This window comes from Orcinus orca, chromosome 18 (assembly GCF_937001465.1).
Source record: "Orcinus orca chromosome 18, mOrcOrc1.1, whole genome shotgun sequence".
In the NCBI taxonomy this organism is placed as follows: Eukaryota; Metazoa; Chordata; class Mammalia; order Artiodactyla; family Delphinidae; genus Orcinus; species Orcinus orca.
This window is the reverse complement of record NC_064576.1, coordinates 4394684-4413685: the sequence shown is the minus strand read 5'-3', so window position 1 is coordinate 4413685 and position 19002 is coordinate 4394684. Positions and strand designations below refer to the sequence as shown.

Here is a 19002-nt window from a genome sequence, read left to right as displayed (position 1 = left end):
ATGCCCGGGTATATACAAAATCGGATTTCCCCAGTACGTATAAGTAAGTGCACATTTAGCAAGCTAAATTCATGAGAGACACGTTCCATTTGTCATGGGACTTAATAACCCAAATAAAAGAAATTAGGTGTTTTACATTTAAAATTTTGCTTCCTTAAATTTGAACATATTCATGTCCTTCTAAATTTAACCATGAAACTTTGACAAAACGTGTCCTCCATTTGAGGAAACGATCCAGGTATATACTCTATGATATGAAGCCCCTTTTTTTATGCCTGATGAAAGGAATCACTTAATTTACCATCCATCGACTACATTCAACTGTCTTGCCAGAGAACCATTAGTTATAATCATTCTGTGAAGGAATTCTATAGTTTTCCTTTTCACAGCAATGAGGAAGAACACAATGCTTCCTAGAACAATGTGTTTGAAGAGCAACTTTTCAGAAACTGGGTGAACATTTTGGCTCTAGGTACCTGATAAAAAAAAATCAATTCTCAAGAATTAACAATAGTCTGACCGTCACCACAGTGGATGGTGAACAAACCAGTAAAGAACAGCTCCAGCAAAGATGAGCCACAAAGAAGGAGCGTGCGGACAACCCTGGGTTAGAGATGGCAAAAACAAAGCAAGAAAAGTGCCACAAAATGAAAGAAAAAAATTAATTGAGGCAGGAAGATAAAGCAGCACAAGAATGACAAATGGAAAGAAGAAGATCACTAAAGAAGCAGCGGAGTGGAGAGCGAGCTTGCTGCACGGGTCCAGATGTTATCTCCACCTTCCTTTTCCTTCTTCTCCTTAGCACACCTGCAGCAGCCTGGCAGCCAGTGTTTCTATGCTGCCCGCCCCCGTCCCCCATTGTCCATAATCTGCCACTCGGAAGAAGCTAAATGCTCCAGCGTTTCTGTGATCACCTTTTCTCACTGAAATTTTGCTGTGTCTCATTCTTCAAAGTGCTTGGTGCGGGTAACGAAACTGAGAAGTGCATTGTGTTCATCTAATTATTCATTCATTCAACACATACTCATTAGAATATTCCACAGTGAATAATACAAGCAGATCTCTGCTGTCATCAAGCAAATAATAAAAAAGAAACACAAATACCTTAAAGCTACTTACAGGTTGTAATAAGTGCTATGGAGCATATAAACAGGGCGCTGGGATAGGAGGACCTAAAGTAAGAAGCTCAGGAAAAGCCTCTTTGAAGAAAGGAGATCTCACCTGAGATTGGATGAAGCCAGAAGAAACCAGCCATTCACAGTGTGGGCAGAACATTCCTGGAGAAGGAGAAGGAAGGTAAGGGTGGAGGGCTGTGAGCCATAGGGTCATGTTATGTCACAGTGCAAAGGAAAGACTCTTGAGTTTTAAATGGAAGTGTGACATGTTCTAACTTATACTTTTCAAAAGATCATTTCACTGTTGTGTGGGAAATGAATTAACATCGGGACAGGGTGGAAAACAAGAGACCACTTTGAACACCTCTCCAGGTGAGAGCAAGGAGTGGCCGAGATGCAGTTTGCAGGACTGGCTGGTAGACGTCACTTGTGTCGGGTTTGTGAGAGAGAAGTCTGAGGATTAGAATGTAGGGGGTGAAAAGGAAACGAGATGGACGGTTTGGACGTGAGCTAAGATGTGGCAACAGTGGCAAAGTCTGGCTGATTTATTTCTGAATATTTCTTGCGCGCACCTCTTCCTCTTCGTTCTGACCATTGCTACCCTAGAAGATCTTCCTCACCTGATACCTGAACTGACAAGAGGTGCATTACTCCATCAGAGAGTATCTTATTACTCTCTCCTGAACCCCGATCATAAACAAGGATTTTGGAAGGAATATAGTTCTCTGATGCAATATTCAGACAGGGTTGCCTCAGAATATACAACTAATCTTTTACATATTGCACTTTTCTTTATTAGATCAGAGCCAAATATACAATCTTTTACTAAAGTCAAATTTGTAAAGCTAAGAAAATATATCAAGCATCTAATCAATTCCAGTTTTAGAGAAAACCACAGACTATTTGACTTGGAACTTTCTCAGGCATCGTGCAGTCCTGCCACCTGCCTTATGTGAATGAGCGAACTGCTTCCAGGTACACGAGGAGCTGCCCGCAGAACCGGGACAGGAACGCAGGCCTCATTTACACTTCTAATGTAACCACATTATATGATAAGATTTAACCAAAACAACAGCCGTCAAAGCTATTTTTTTCCAGAGGAGGCCAATATGGAAATTTCAGAGGCTCTAATGCCTGGACATTCTGTTTTCTTGTCAAATTTCCCAAATCATAAATAGATTAGGGGGTTGGAAAGAAACAGGTGTCGTTCTTTTTGTGTGTTCATTATTAAGTAATCTGGCATGCATCAATGGAACATTTTTTTCCTGGAATTTTCCAATTGGCTTTTATAGGGCCTTTAAAATGGAATAATCCCTAATTGTGATGTTTGAAACCTGTTCAAAAAAACCAAAAACCAAAAAACAAAAAACCTCCTGTAGGACAGAAAAAAAAAAAAAGGAAAGCTACCAATCCTTAGCCAGGAAGCTTATCATTGAAATCCAAAGTACACACTGGAACCACAACTTGATGGTGAGCCAGAGAAGGGATTTCAAAAGAATGGTGATGATTTGGTCAAGTGGGAGACACCCTTGATATTTAAAGCTATCAATACCTGCGCCACAAAGAGCCACATACACTAAGAGAGATAATCTATATGGGGAATAATGTGCTACTGTTTGAATAAAACAGGATAATCTCTAATTGTATGTGGCATTCCAGACATTCTAAGAGGAACAGAAAAATCCCTGCAGTTCTATAACTGAATGTTCACAAATCTTTAACGGGATTCTTTACCAGCTGGACTCTTTATCTGCATCATTTTTCTCACCTATATCAATCACAGGATGTCTTCCCATCCATGGGTTCCCTGATGGATGAGCAGTGGTTTCTGATACTTTTGCACTAAATGACTTTCTCACAGCAGTGAGAACCCTGGTTTTTTGTCCACCAACCACTCTTTAGAATTTAGGGTATAAAATGGCAATCAATGTATATATTTAGTGCACAACAACACCCAGCCAACAAATTATGTCAGATGCAGCCTCCTAAATATTGAGTGTATTTCCAACTCAATCATATTCTTCCTTTCATATTCCATTCCCATAGGACCATGTAGTAGAGAAATCTGGAACTGTCTGTGTGGGGAGGGCATGATAGAAATTTGTCCATCACACTAACTCAGAGCTTCCCCTTATCTCAATTAATCACCATCCCTGTGTATTTCTAAGTTTTCCCAAATGTCTGGTTTATTTGAAGAGAAACGTTAGTCCCCAGTACTAGAAGTAATCCTTTCTGTCTCCTTCAGGCTCTTTCCTCTCTATTTCTCTCTCCGCCTCCTTCTCTTGCTTTCTCTGTTTCAAGTGCAGTAGGAAGGACACACGCCATTCACCTCGTCATAGCTTTCACGGTACCAAGCTTACTGAGAGCTCACATACAGTGCACGCTTGACTAATAATCCCAGGGAGCATCATTCTGTCAAGCAGGACACGTGTTTAACATCAGACCAACTCCTGATCCTGAAAGTTTTGCTTCTGACTCATCCCATCAAGGAAGGGATGCAGTGCTGTGGTTGATCTCCGAGTGAGTAATTACATCTGAGTGCCTCAGCTCTCCCTGCAATTTCATCAAATTCTTCCTGTCCCAAATTACAGTGTTAACACAACAGTCTACTGTTAGGTAGTCTGCGTATTTCCAGGTCAATAATAATATTTTCTTATTATACTTTTGATTTGATAAATACTTTCTAGTATCATTAAGCTTCCTTAAGGTTAAAAGAACTGTAGAAACATGAAGGAACATATCTTTAATAGTGGCAATAGTTAACCATTCTAAACTCTATCAAGAAGCTGTGAACTGTGAGAAACAAGACAGCAAAATAGTCCGGTGTGGTGAACTTTTAAACTAAATTAGACTGATGTGAAATTACAGAGAGAGGGTTGTTGAGTCATCAGAAGCACAGTCCTAGCAAAACTCGTGTTTTGCGTGCCTGCTGTTCCCATTCCCATGATGTGCTACTGTAACCGGCTCTCACTTTAAAGTGGTTGTACTAAACAAACACCGTACACTAACGCTAACACATATATATGGAATCAAAAAAAAAAAGAAAAAGGTTCTGAAGAACCTAGGGGCAGGACAGGAGTAAAGACGCAGACGTAGACAATGGACTTGAGGCCACGGGGAGGGGGAAGGGTAAGCTGGGGCGAAGTGAGAGAGTGGCATGGACATATATACACTACCAAACGTAAAACAGATGGCTAGTGGGAAGCAGCTGCATAGCACAGGGAGATCAGCTCGGTGCTTTGTGACCTCCTGGAGGGGTGGGCTAGGGAGGGTGGGAGGGAGACGCAAGAGGGAGGGGATATGGGGATATATGTATACGTATAGCTGATTCACTTTGTTATACAGCAGAAACTAACACACCATTGTAAAGCAATTACACTCCAATAAAGAGGTTTAAAAATATAAAGTGGTTGTACTGTTTTTTCCTCTATTGTAGTTGCTAGGATACTGCTTTCTGCTTCTAGGTATTCTTGTTCCCCAGGGACCATATACATTTCACCCAGGCCTTCTTGAATGTAATGCTTGGCTATCTGACCTGTCACCCCTACTCTAAGGCTGAACACTCAAAACCCATGAGAAAAATTGAGATGTGCTGCTCCCCTGAGGCTATAATGAAGGCCCAGACAGGGCTCTGACTTCCTGAGCAGAAATCAAATTGCAAGCCAATCACCTGGGTTCTGATCCGAGTATGATCATGAATGATCAAGTCAACCGAGCCTCCCTGTCCTTTTTGGCTCCGGGAGTCGGCCCTGGCATGTGTAACTGGGGTGGCCCCTCCAGGGGAGATGTTGCTGGAACTCACAGAATGACATCTGAAGTATGCCCATGAGAGAGATTTTCCAATAATGATTATTCTATTCCACCGATCTTCTGTCTCTGATGAACTCTCCTGCTTACCTCAGACGTAAGCTACTGAAAAAGAAAAATATTCTATACAAAACCCTGGCGTTGCTTTCACCCCAGGGATTTACAAATCCATCTGCCCAGGTGGAATGTCAGTGATTATTCATGAACAAATCATTATTCACCAGCAAAAACTATTCCACTTCGGATATAGCTCAGGTATTTTTATTTTTATTATTATTATTTTTTTTGTGGTACGCGGGCCTCTCACTGTTGTGGCCTCTCCCGTTGCGGAGCACAGGCTCCGGACGCACAGGCTCAGCGGCCATGGCTCACGGGCCCAGTCGCTCCGCGGCATGTGGGATCTTCCCGGACCGGGGCACGAACCCGTGTCCCCTGCATTGGCAGGCGGACTCTCAACCACTGCGCAACCAGGGAAGCCCGAGGTATGTTTATTTTTGGGTTTTTGTACCCTTTAGACAGTGCACCCTATAGGGAATGGTTTTCAGAAGCTATTACAGAACCAAGGCCTAGCAATGGAATTGGGAATGATTGAGACATTATACAGTAGTTTCCTGTCAAAGTGAAAAAAAAAATACATGATATGAGACCATGAATATCTGGCAAACACATTCACTGCATCACGAAAAATTGTAGAGATCATCAAACGAACCTGATTTGGCGAGCAAAATCTACAGTAGGCCAGTATATAAAAAACATATGCTGTGTAATATCACTTATATGTGGAATCTAAGAAAGCTGAACTCAAGAGAAATAGAGAGTAGAATGGTGGTTGCCAGGGTAGCAGAAAAGGGGAGACGTTGATCAAAAGGTACAAACTCCCAGTTATACGAGGAATAAGTTCTGAGGATTAAATGTACAGCATAGTGATTATAGTTACCAATACTGTATTACATACTTGGAAGTTGCTGGAGAATAGATCTTAAATGTCCTCACCACAAAAAAGAAATGGTAATTATGTGACACGATGAAGGTGTTAGCTAAGACTACGGCGGTAATCATTTCCCAGTATTTAAGTGTATCAAATCGGCAACTTGTATGCCTTAAACTTACACAGTGTTACATCTCAATTATAACTCAATGAATCTGGGAAAAATTAAAACATAAATTACTGGTTTTAAATGAAAAAAGAAAAAGAACTTTTGTAATAGGTTCCACTGTTGCCAAAGACTTGCTCTTAAGAATGCAGTGGGTTCAGCTCCAAGCTGGATCACAAGGGCTTGAGTCACCTGGGCTTATGGCTCCCACAAGAAAGCACGGAGAGCATACATTATAAAACACACATACATAGTCAACTCTATTATCTATAATTAGCCTTTCAAGTTCGATTAATATAATTAAGTTAGAGGGTTTATAAATCTACTGTTTTAATATCTCCTATCATGACTTTTCTTTTATTGAATCTGTATTCAAAGAAACAAACATACAGCAATTTTTCTTTATATGCATTTTTTTTTCAGGAAAACATTGTTTTTCATGCACGGTCACATTGTTTAGGTTGAAGGTCTACATCATTGAGAAAGGAAATATTTCTGAGCTTTGGAACAGGGTAAAGAAATTAGAAAATTAGTTAACTCCTCTTGAACAGTATCTCTAAAGCTACTCTTGGAAGTGTTTTGAATGCTTAAGAATTTTAGATGCAAAAATATCCCAAAGTCCTAAGTGAAATAAAGGTAAATATACTATCTATCTGCGCCACCGTTTCTTTCTGTTGTATGCATGGTTCGAGTCAACTGCACAAAACCTCTGTAGAAATGCAAAGATAGGGCACATTTGCTGGGAAGTAAGGAGGGTGGAGTGCCATGGTGTCTCTGTGCTCCCCCAACATTCCTGAGCGTTTTAAAACACAGTACATGCTCATAAATATCTATTCATTAATTCAGCAAATAAAATGGCCACACACAGAAGACAGTATGAATTAGAAACAACTTTTTGGACTAAATACTATTTAATTAAAGAACAGAAGGAAAGAAATTATTTTGGCCCAAAGGATAAGGAAGTATTTTGTAGATGGAGTGAGAATGACAGGCACAAGCATTTTAAACGATTACAATGGATGAAAATGTATAGAGGGATGTGTATATTGCATCAACATATACACTTGGTTGGTTGAAGCATAACTACCGTCCAGTTGTGTAACAAAATAGCCATATTTTCAATTTTCATTCCCATAGGACTTTAAAAATTTGTAAAAGGTTTCTGAATATTATAGCATTAAGTCTTGTTGGAGAATAACTCAGTGATGGAGGAATAATCATCCTCACTTTACAAACAAAGAAATGAAGGCTCAGAAATGTTAGTGAATTATCTAAAGGTACTTACAAGAGGTAGATGTATAAATTTCTTCTGATTTACTGTGTAATGTACTTCTACTAAGCCAATGCGTGGTTTATACAAATGTAAGTACAATTTTGTGTGGCCAATGGAGAGGAAGGATGGGGAAAAAAAACATAGGAGACAATTATTGGAGCTCTTAAAATTCAAATTATTTATCATAACTCTTGCCTTCTACCATATATTGAATTTTCTTGGTAAAAATTCTTAAAAATCAGAGACTTCAATTTGTAGTTCTGGGAAAAACCACAGGATGTCATCTTGTATAATTCTTTTTTCTGGCAAGCTGTTATTTTTAGATGAGTAATATAACTTTTAAAGCTGGTATAAAGCTTATTCTTTTAAGTGAGTTTTATTATTTTGAATGGTAATTCATCCCTATGGCTTAGAAATCAAAATGATTTAATAAATTATATATTAAAAAGTCTTGCTCTGACTCTAATTTCTGTTGTCCTCAATTCTCACACTCACCGACCCATTCTCACCTCATTGTGTATATCCCTCTGTTTTATACACTCAGATACACACACACACAAACACACAGAACACACACACACACAGATATACTCACACACATTCATATTTCCCTCTTTATCACAAAAAAGGTAGCATAATGGACACATCACTCTACGCTATTTTAAAATTTAACCCATCCTAAGATATTTTATAATCAATGCAACCTAATCAATTTTTAAAATTAATTTTTATTGGAGTATAGTTGCTTTACAATGTTGTGTTAGTTTCTGCTGTACAGCAAAGTGAACCAGCTATAATACGTATACATATATCCCCTCTTTTTTAGATTTCCTTCCCATTTATGTCACCACAGAGCACTGAGTAGGGTTCCCTGTGCTATACAGTAGGTTCTCACTAGTTATCTATTTTATACATAGTATCAATAGTGTATATGTGTCAATCCCCATCTCCCAATTCATCCCACATCCCCGGTTCCCCTCTTGGTGTCCATACATTTGTTCTTAACGTGTGTCTCTATTTCTGCTTTGCAAAAAGGTTCATCTGTATCATTTTTCTGGATTCCACATACAAGTGATAGTATCTGTGGATATTTATGGATAAGTGCTTGGGTTCTTCCTAATTTTTGCTGTAAAAACCTTTGAATAGTGAATTGTAGAACAGACAGAGCTAAATTGTAAAGTTAGGTATGCCCATATCTGTGGCCTTTGACCTTTAGCTCCCCACTCCCTCGGTTCCTCTTTTGAGGATGACGTTCTTTGACGGCTTGCTCACCATCACCATCGATGTTCCCCTTATCTCACCATCACCATCGATGTTCCCCTTATCTCACCATCACCATCGATGTTCCCCTTATCTCCTCAATAAAGGAGGAGAGGAGTGGAAGACAGGGCTGGGGAAAGATGTTCTGTTTCCAAATTTTCTGGGTAAATGCTAGGTTATACTTTCAGGCCAAAGTTAAAAGTAACACATTCAGATGCTAAACCATAGACATTTACGAGCTTTTAACACATAGATTTCTTCTGCATAACCCCTGGCTTTTTCCAACATGCATTAATCTAGCCATAGGCACATGATTCCTTTTGCCCTTCAGGGCCTCAGTCACTAATGCTGAGGAATTATCAACAATCAGAGTGCAGGCAAGGAACTCCCACAGAGAATATCACTTTTTTTTTTTTTTTTTTGCCTTTACAGATTAAATTTCCACCAGCACCTGATAATTTGATCGTAACCTATCTCTACTTGCAGCTTTATGTAGAGTTAGCATTAGATTCATCTCCACCCAGGGGCAATGTAACCTGAAAAAAAACCTTGGTTCAATGTTTTTGATAATAAAGGTCTAAATGGGGAGCATCCTGTGATTCAGAAAAGAGGTCAACTTTCTGGCACTGAGCAGAAAACAGCACACAGATATGAACCACCCACTCCAAATTATTAGCTACATCTTAAGTGATTAAAAAATTTTTAATGCAAAAATAGTTATTTAAGGTGTTGCACATCAGAACATACTTAAAAGTACCTTAGGGATATTGTGAAATACCACAATTTCCCATCTTTCATTTCTACATATCTTACTGCTGCATTTTATGTTCGGCACTGGTTGTCTATACAAATTTTTTCTGGAAAATCAAAGTTTATTAATGACATGCTGAAAAGAATAACCCGGTCTCTTTCTCTCCATTTAATCCCAGTGTTCATTTCCTCTTTATCATTCTCTCATATGGCCTTTCATTGGTGTTCCAAGCCAGGTGAATGGTACAGTTTTCCAGGAAGGGTAATACTTCTGGAATAAATGTTCTTTCTAGTCTGAGCTACACAACAGCAACAAAGTCTGTTGAAAAGAGAAAATTCGCTCCTACCTGACACCAAATAACTGTTTTGAGTGATTATCTTCTCTGAACTGACAGGTTGTTCTGCAATGTAGACACAGCTTAGTCAATTTAGTGCATGAATGGTACATGAGGGGTTCCATATTCAAAGCAGAAAAAATTTGCACCTGTTCACTCAACATCCAGAGTATTTATTTAGTTCAATAACACCTATTTTATATATATATATATATATATATATATTTTTTTTTTTTTTTTTTTTTTTTGCGGTACACGGGCCTCTCACTGTTGTGGCCTCTCCCGTTGCCGAGCACAGGCTCCGGACGCGCAGGCTCAGCAGCCACGGCTCACGGGCCCAGCCGCTCCGCGGCATGTGGGATCTTCCCAGACCAGGGCACGAACCCGTGTCCCCTGCATCGGCAGGCGGACTCTCAACCACTGCGCCACCAGGGAAGCCCCATAGTCAATCTTTTAAAATAGGTGTTATTGGGGCTTCCCTGGTGGCGCAGTGGTTGAGAGTCTGCCTGCCGATGCAGGGCACACGGGTTCGAGCCCTGGTCTGGGAAGATCCCACATGCCGCGGAGCAACTAGGCCTGTCAGCCACAACTACTGAGCCTGCGCGTCTGGAGCCTGTGCTCCACAACAAGAGAGGCGATAGTGAGAGGCCCGCGCACCGTGATGAAGAGTGGCCCCCGCTCGCCGCGACTGGAGAAAGCCCTCGCATAGAAACGAAGACCCAACGCAGCCAATAATAAATAAATATCTTTAATAAGATTGACTATGTAGATTATAAAAAGTTTTCTTTTCAACTTGTTCATCTTACCCACTACATAAAATTGGAAAATAATGACAATGGATGTTTAATAGTTTTGTCAATAACTGATGAGATGACACATATGTCAAAATCTTAAAAAAACCATGAACTCCCACTTTTATAAATCCATCACAATCACAGATACTGTAAAAAAGTTATATGCAAATTTGCTCCTTGAATTATTATTCATAACTAGAAACTGGAAACCATCAAGAAGATCTACAATAAGAAAGTGGCTAAGTAAACAAAGGCACATTTTATTTTTCGTTCTTCTCTGCCACATAGTGCAAGAATGATCTCCAAAAGTTGAGTCAATCTCAGAGTGGCATAGTGTTCCTTATGCTTCCCTACAACATCCTACCAGGAGCGATTCCAGAAGCTGCGCTCAGTTTCAATATGGCACACACACTAAAAATGGAATCAAAACATAAAGAGGTGATTTTTGTCCCCTGTTGAAATAGTTCTAATCCAATTGATTTAGTCCTGGGTCTATGTACAACTGAACTTAGGAAAGTTTTAATCACCTAGAAAATACATTATTATTTCCCCTGGGATATGGGAATTAGAGAGTGATTTTCAAAAACTTATGAAAAGAAATGAGTACCTTGTGAGATTAAGCACTGCACCAGCTTGATTCCATAATACTATTTACCAGGCCCTGTATTATTAAAATGAACAGATTTCTTGAGGCTTTTTCATCCTTATGATTATTTTTAGAAAAGCCCATAATGGAGTTCATAATTTCACAGGAAGTCATATTCTTTTCAGTGTTATTTACCATGGGTGAGGGGGAGATTGTCTTTTCATATGTGCCAGTGAAACCTTAATGAAGGAGTTCCTTTTGGACCTATATTTTCTCTACATGAAAGCGGCCTGAATGTCTGCAGTAGGGGCACATTCTCCCCTGTATGCCTAGGAGTGCAATTTCCTATAAACTTATATTTTAAAGCCTACACATAAGGCTTAAAGAAAAATGCCACTCAGAAAGCGACGTGGAACAAAGGATCAAATGAAATACCACTATGGAGAAAGCACGGTAACTATGGACTCTATATTTTCTTCCCCCCTTCTATTATTATTAATTCTCAGCTTAGTTCTAAAAGCATCCTGCTTTCCAGAGAGAAAGTACAAATTTGCAAGCACTCAGTACGAATGCCTTCCATGGGTTTACTTATTTTGTCTTAAACTTGAGGGTAGTTATCACCCTGGAGTTGTTCTGAAATCCAGCTCATTTAAACAATAGGAATGCAATGTTAAAGGCTTTTTTTCTGCCTTGAAAGTAGAAAAAAAAAAAAAAAACAAGGACAGTAATTCTATTTTCATTTCTAAGTAATGTCTATATAGAATCCATAAATGTTACGAAGATGAAATTATTCTCTCATAAATCTGAAAATACACAAGCTATCACACAAATCAGACACTTCTCTTCAGTGGCATGGACACCCCTTCCTTACCCATAAGATTGAACTTTTATGTTTGTTCGTTTTTTAATAAACCATCATGAAGGCCTGCTACCCTTGTAACAGACACTTGATGTTTTTCCAAAGCAAGAAGTTTCATTTAAAAAGACAGCCAAGATTCATGCTCTGGTCATTTGGTATATAAATCAACAGACAGCGCTGCGGCTTCACTTTGCATTTGTACAGTGCACTTTAGCTGATTTAAGGCAAAGTCCAAAGCCCTTTCCATGTAATGGACATTACACCTCCCCAAATCCCCACTTTCCTTCCACTGGGATACCCCTTCCTGTCATTGTTTTTTCAAGCAGAATGTCAAGTGAGAACACAAATTGATCTCTTGCTATTTATTTTGTGAGCCTCAATTAGACTCTGAGGCCATTACCAAGATTGTTAGAGGGAACACACGTTTCCTTCAAGGCAGCCCACCCTTTACTTCAGCTCCTTTTGTGTGGCAGAAACTTCTGAGGAACGGTTTACCATTTCTACATTTCATAAAATGTTTCACATTATTAAAAGGTGTATTGATTCAACGTGCTCACAACTATACAGCAAATGGAAAAGATAATTAGGTGAAGTAAGTTCACTAAAGTATTTTGCATATCAAAAGGTAACAGGGGTTTTTTAGTTGCTTGCTGTAATTCTCAATGCTCTTTTAAAATGAGAGACTAAACGAGTTTTAAGTAATATCTTGAACATTCTTTCAGTCACAAATTTCTTTCTTATTCAGGAAAAAAACCATTGTCTAAACTGATCTAGTCAATTTGCAAATGTTACTTAAAAAAACTAAACAAACAAACGAACCCTGATTAGCTTTCACATGGAATGCCAATGGGATTTTTAAAAAATTATTATTGATGTTTTCATTTCAAAATCATTTATAAAAAATGTGCTTGGTGATGATTTTGGCAACTTCGGGAATAAATGGCAATTCTTATGGGCAAAAAAAAAAATGTGGGCAGTTTTTAATAATCACGGCACTGAGGCATTAGGTTAAAAAGTGATGTTAATATGCTCTTTCTCTATGAATCCTTACCTACAGGCTCCGCAATTAAAGTTTTTACCGCTTAGGACATTCCTTTTAACTGTCCCCTGTTATTATAAGTAATAGGGTATTTATAGTCTGTTCTCTGCTTCATAAAAATTTACTTGAGAGGACTTGCATTTTCCAATTTCTTATCCATCTCTCATCCACTCAGCATGGAGATGAATTAAATCGCTTAAGACTAATGTGCCCTACTTTTTGCAAGGTGGCTTCTGAGTGACCATCAGTTGGCCAATATAAGGAGTGAGATAAAACAAATAATACGGTGTACACTGTCAGGAACACTCACTGTTCATCCTGGCGCTGACTGAACAAATTACTTCGGGCCTCTATGTCTCTGTTCTAAAGAGAATTGGATGAGTTATGGTATAAAAATTCCTTTAAATCCAAATTTTAAATGATTCTACTATGTAATCCAAATCCAAAGTACCTCCATAAGCACCACTGATGTGAAACTAAGTAACCACCCAATTCAAGAAGAACATGACACACATGACACCCACCTAGTGACACACATGACACCCAGGGACAAAGGGAACCGCCATTATTAAGAACTCTAGGAAGGACTAACACATGTTTCCAATTCTAGTCTACATGTTTAAAATTCACTTGTCATCTGGGCACTGAGATATCCCTCTACGCAAAGCGCTAGTCTACTAACATTTCATCAGATTCCACAACGAAAATACTTTTAAAATGTTAAAAAAAAGAGACTAATATGCAATAAAGAAAAATTTCTAGACATATAGTCAAATGCCAAGTCAATTTTATGAAATGCTCATTACTATTTCAATGATCGTAATCAGTTTTTATTTTTTTACTGTTTTTGAAAACAATAATAATATATTTATTTTATTATTAAAATATCCTACTCTTACCCATTATACATATATTTATTCAGGTCAACATAAACAAACAAAATCTTTGAAATATGTTTTTACAATTATCTGTAAGGAATTTATATTATTGTTCTCTAAGGAGTGAAGTTGTATCACTGAAAACTGTGATTGAAATTTTTGGCAATTATGTAATTCCAACCAAAATACTCTTTTGATTCATATATACACAGCAGGCTTCAACTCTGATCTTTCTCTTGAGCTTCAGATCCATACACTTTGTCTGCTAGAAATCACCTATTTTAAAGGACTTGCTTTGTCAAAATCAGTCCAAAACTCAAAATTTCCCCTCATCCTCCTAATTGTTCCATCTCCCCATCTTGATTAGTGATGGCCTAATTCCTCTCCTCACTCAGCTACAAACTTTGGAGTCTTTCTCAACAACTCTTTTTCCCTTACTGCATACATGTTCAATTGATCATCAACTCCAATGAATTCTACTTCAGAGATAGTTACACAGAAAGGTACATAGATGCCAGATAGATAGATATAGATAGATAGATAGATAGATAGATAGATAGATAGATAGATGATAGATATAGATAGCTACATAGGTAGATAGATAATTTTAGAAAAGATATCTTGACTGGTTGGAGTGAGAAGATCTTGGAAGCAAAGACACTACAGGCATACCTTGTTTTATTGTACTTTGCTTTATGCTTGGTAGATATTACATTTTTTACAAATTAATCATCTGGGGCAAGCCTGGATGGAGCAATCTATCAGCATCGTTTTTCCAACAGCATTTCCTCACTTCATGTCTCTGTGTCACATTTTGGTAATTCTCACAATATTTCAAGTATTTTCATTGTTATTGCATTTGTTACAGTGATCTTTAATCAGTGATCTTTGATGTTACTATTGCAATTGTGTGGGGTGCCACAAACTGTACCCATGTAAGACAGCAAACAATTGATAGATGTTGTGTGTGCTCTGACTGTCCCACTGACCAGCAGGTCCCTGTCTCTCTCCCTTTCCTCGGGCCTCCCTATTTCCTGAGATACAACAATACTAAAATTAGGACAATTAATAACCCTACAATGGCCTCTGAGTGTTCAAGTGAAAGGAAGAGTCACATGTCTCTCACTTTAAATCAAAAGCTGGAAATGATTAGCTTACTGAGGAGGCAGCTGCACACTGAGACAGGCTGAAAGCAAGGCCTCTTGCACCAGACAGTGAATGCAAAGGAGAAGTTCTTGAAGGACATTAAAAGTCTACTCCAGTGAACACACAAATGATAAGAAACTGAAACAGCCTTATTGCTGAAATGGAGAAAGTTTGAGTGGTCTGGAAAGAAGATCAAACCAGCCACAACATTTCCATAAGGCAAAGCCTAATCCAGAGCAAGGTCCCATCTCTCTTCAATTCTATGAAGGCTGAAAGAGGGCAGGAAGCTGCAGAAGAAAAGTTTGAAGGTAGGAGAGGTTGTTGGTTCATGAGGCTGAAGGAAAGAAGCCATCACCATAGCAAAAAAGTACAAGGTGAAGCAGCAAGTGCTGATACAGAAGGTGCAACAAGTTGTCCAAAAGATGTAGCTAAAATAATTAATGAAGGTGGCTACACTAAACAACAGATTTTCAATATGGACAAAACAGCCTTCTATTGGAAGAAGATGCCACTAAAACTTTCATAGCTAGAGAGGAGAAGTCAATGCCTGGCTTCAAAGCTTCTAAGAACAGTCTGACTCTCTTATTAGGGGCTACTGCAGCTGGTGACTTTAAGTTGAAGGCAATACTCATTTACCATTCTGAAAATCCTAGGGCCTTTCAGAATTATGCTAAATCTCATCTGCCTATGCTCCCTAAATGAAACAACAAAGTCTGGATGATAGCACATCTGTTTACAACATGGTTTACTGAGTATTCTAAACCCACTGTTAACCGGAGTGTGGAAGAAACTGATTCCAACCCTCCTGGATGACTTTGAGGGGTTCAAGACCTCAGTGGAGGAAGTAACTGCAGATGTGGTGGAGATAGCAAGAGAATTAGAATCAGAAGTAGAACGTGAATATATGACTGAATTGTTGCAATCTCATGATAAAACTTTTAATGGGTGAGAAGTTGTTTCTTATGGATGAGCAAATAATGTGGTTTCCTGAGATGGAATCTCCTCCTGGTGAAGATTCTGTGAAGACTGTTGAAATGACAACAAAGGATTTATAGGATATTATCTAAATACAATCGACACAGAAGCAGCAGTGTTTGAGAGGATTGGCTCCAATTTCTAAAGAAACTCTATTGTGAGCAAAATGCTATCAAACAGCATTGCACCCTAGAGAGAAGTCGTTCATGAAAGGATGAGTCAGTTGATATGCAGACTTCACTGCTGTCTTATTTTAAGAAATAGCCACAGCCTCCCCCAGGTTCTCTTCTACAACCGCCACCTGGTTTGGTCAGCAGCCATCAATTGGGGGCAAAGAGTCTCTACCAGCAAAAGGGCTACTTTAAGACTCGCCGAAGGCAGGGATGATGGTTGGCACTTTTTAGCAAGAAAGTACTTTTTAATTAAGGTATGTACATTGTTTTTAGACATAATGCTACTGTATACTTAATAGACTACAGCATAATATAAACGTAACTTTTATACTCACTGGGAACCAAAAAATTCATATGACTTGCTTTACTGCTGTCTTTGCTTTATTGTGCCTCCCTGGAACTGAAGCTACACTATCTCCGATGTATGCCTGTAGTTAGGAAGCTGTTAGAGTAATCCAGAAAGTAATGATGAAATTTCCACTGAAAACAGAAAAACTTAAGATGGGAATGAATACACAAAGACACACACACATACTGGAGTAGATCGATCGATCTATCTATCTATCATCCATCATCTATTATCTATGCCTTTGGTGAATTTCCTTTGCCCAGTCAGATTAAATCCATTCTCTTACACAAGAGGTACTTGAAAGTTTGCTAAGCTGTCTGTCCCCTCTGAGTTTACTGCACAACCCCAGGTAGTCATTCTGGTTCATTCATACCTCTCTATATACCATGAGTTCTCTAACTTAGGGCTTTTCCTTGAGTCCATTATTCTTCCTGAAATCCTTGAACATCCACATATGAATGAAAAGAACCTCAGATAGCACCCTCTGTCCCCAAAATAGCATTAAACTACAGGCACTTCTCAGAGTATTAGAAAGTCATCACTGAACAGAGCCAATGTATCATTTTCATCCACTGGAGCCCAAAAGCTGGAATACTGTTTTTATCATCTTTCTACCTGCTGTCCCTGCCATAGAGTAAGCTCTTGATATGTATCTGTTGAATAAATAATTGAGACAGAATTATATTTTTGTTATAATTATTAATAGCTGGTTTAGATTTTATTTTGCATATCCAAGTCTGATCTAAGTGTGGCACTAAAAAGGCAAATGTTTTGAGACAAAAAGGAATTCTGAGATACGGTTTATAGAACATGTATAGTTTATGTTATGACATATGTTTAATATTCTCATCTCTGAGGTGATTGACAGATCAATTATTGAACAGAAAAGATGAGGATTCATGCTCATCCAAGAGGCAGCTGAGGCATTTACCTTGGTAACTCAACTCAAACCTCCCGGCTTTTTGAATCTATAGACCTGAATGTTTAAATATAATGGTGCTCTGTAAATATTACCTTATGTTGGCAAAATGGCTTATATTTCTTCTTATGCTGTACTTTCAAATATTCTTTAATTATTACGTAATAATAAAACCTGCCAATATATGGTGCCTGCTCTGTGTTCCCCTGTGTTAGGGGCTTATGCACACCCCCTCTTACCCCTCCCATGTAGGTGGTGCTCCCACTATCTTACTAATGAGGACCAGAATCTGAAAATAGAATACTTTAGTTATGAGAAAAATATGTTAATGGGGAAAAACTGTCTTTTAAGAGAACAGCTGAATATTAAACCTGATTTTGATTTTTAGTTAGTTAAAATATGAGAAAATGACTTCTGTAATTTGTCAAACCTAACAGAAACAACGCCACTGAGATTACTGAACACCCAGGATTCAGGCTGGAGGCCGTCTTCAGAGCTTTCGATTCCAGAAAGCAGGCTATGAACAAGCAGAATGCACAGCAGGACTCGTCTGGAATCGCTGGGCTGGGGGATTGCACACAGACTCACCAGGACCTCAAGTGGCAAAGGATTTGTGTTCTTTATCATGAGCCCCTCATATCCTTGCTGACATCAAATTCAGGGACAACTCATCTCCTCTGACACAGATGACATAGAGCCAGAAATATGAGAAATATTTCACATGAATTACTTCTCGTTTTTCAAAAGCAACCTGGGCAAATAGCAGTTCAGCTACATGACCTCCTCCCTCTCTGTCTCCTCTTCAACTTCCCCTTCAAAGATTTAGAAAAGATGATATTGCCGGAGGCCTCAGAAATGACAATACCTATGTTTAATCCTCCACATTTCATATTCTGGGTATAAAATTTTAAATGTATATGTTACTATATTAATAGCAATAAATAATAGCCATCATTTGCATAGCATGTGTACTTGATGAAACAACTCTGCATATGCAACTTAATTTAATTTAAAACGAGTCTACTGTACCACAGCGGGATATTATAAATGTCTGTGATAGGATATACGTATCTTCAGTGTTCTGGTGACAAACGCTGCATCTATCTCTGTATCTATGCATCTTTTTCTACATATCCATGTATCTATATACTTCTCTATCTCCATTTATCCATACACATACACATACACATACACATACTTGAGCACACACAGACACATTTAATTGGTTTCTCTCTGTCTTCACCTCCTTGGGTTATTCACACCTCTGTGTGGCCCTTCTGGATTCTGGTCCCTGGGGAAGGAAATATAAATGAGGTGGGCTGGAGAGGCCTGGCCTTGGCTGACATTGGCAGAAGACCCCCTTCTGTGTCACCTTCACTCTCCTCTGTCCTCGCCTTCTGTCTCCCCTTCCTTAGGAAACACCCTTCCTAATAACACTCCAGCTTCTGTAGTTTTCCACACATGGGCACGTTCCAAGGCCATCAGTCCTCTTACTCCCTCTGTCTGTCTTCCATCTTTCAATGACGACGTCTTCTCCATGGCTTCAATTGCCTCTATGGGCTGACGCTCTACTCCCTCACTGAACCCAATAACAGAGGGTGAAAAAAAAATTCCCACTTTTAGCTACTTGCATTCAGATGTCTTAAAGGC

At 38.8% G+C, this 19002-nt stretch overlaps 1 protein-coding gene and 1 long non-coding RNA gene across 4 annotated transcripts in view; both read right to left on the bottom strand.

Moving 5' to 3' along the window:
* NALF1 (NALCN channel auxiliary factor 1) overlaps positions 1–19002 on the bottom strand; it is a 573794-nt gene that overhangs the window by 355402 nt on the left and 199390 nt on the right. The gene's annotated exons all lie outside the window — the stretch shown is intronic.
* LOC125961999 (uncharacterized) lies at positions 1222–17990 on the bottom strand. 2 transcript variants are annotated; one of them, XR_007473253.1, is made up of 3 exons: positions 17941–17990; positions 16420–16564; positions 1222–1277 (listed from the first exon to the last, which is right to left on the bottom strand). It is a non-coding gene; the product is annotated as an uncharacterized LOC125961999 (long non-coding RNA). The 2 variants fall into 2 exon arrangements; XR_007473252.1 differs by lacking the exon at positions 17941–17990 and adding an exon at positions 17365–17402.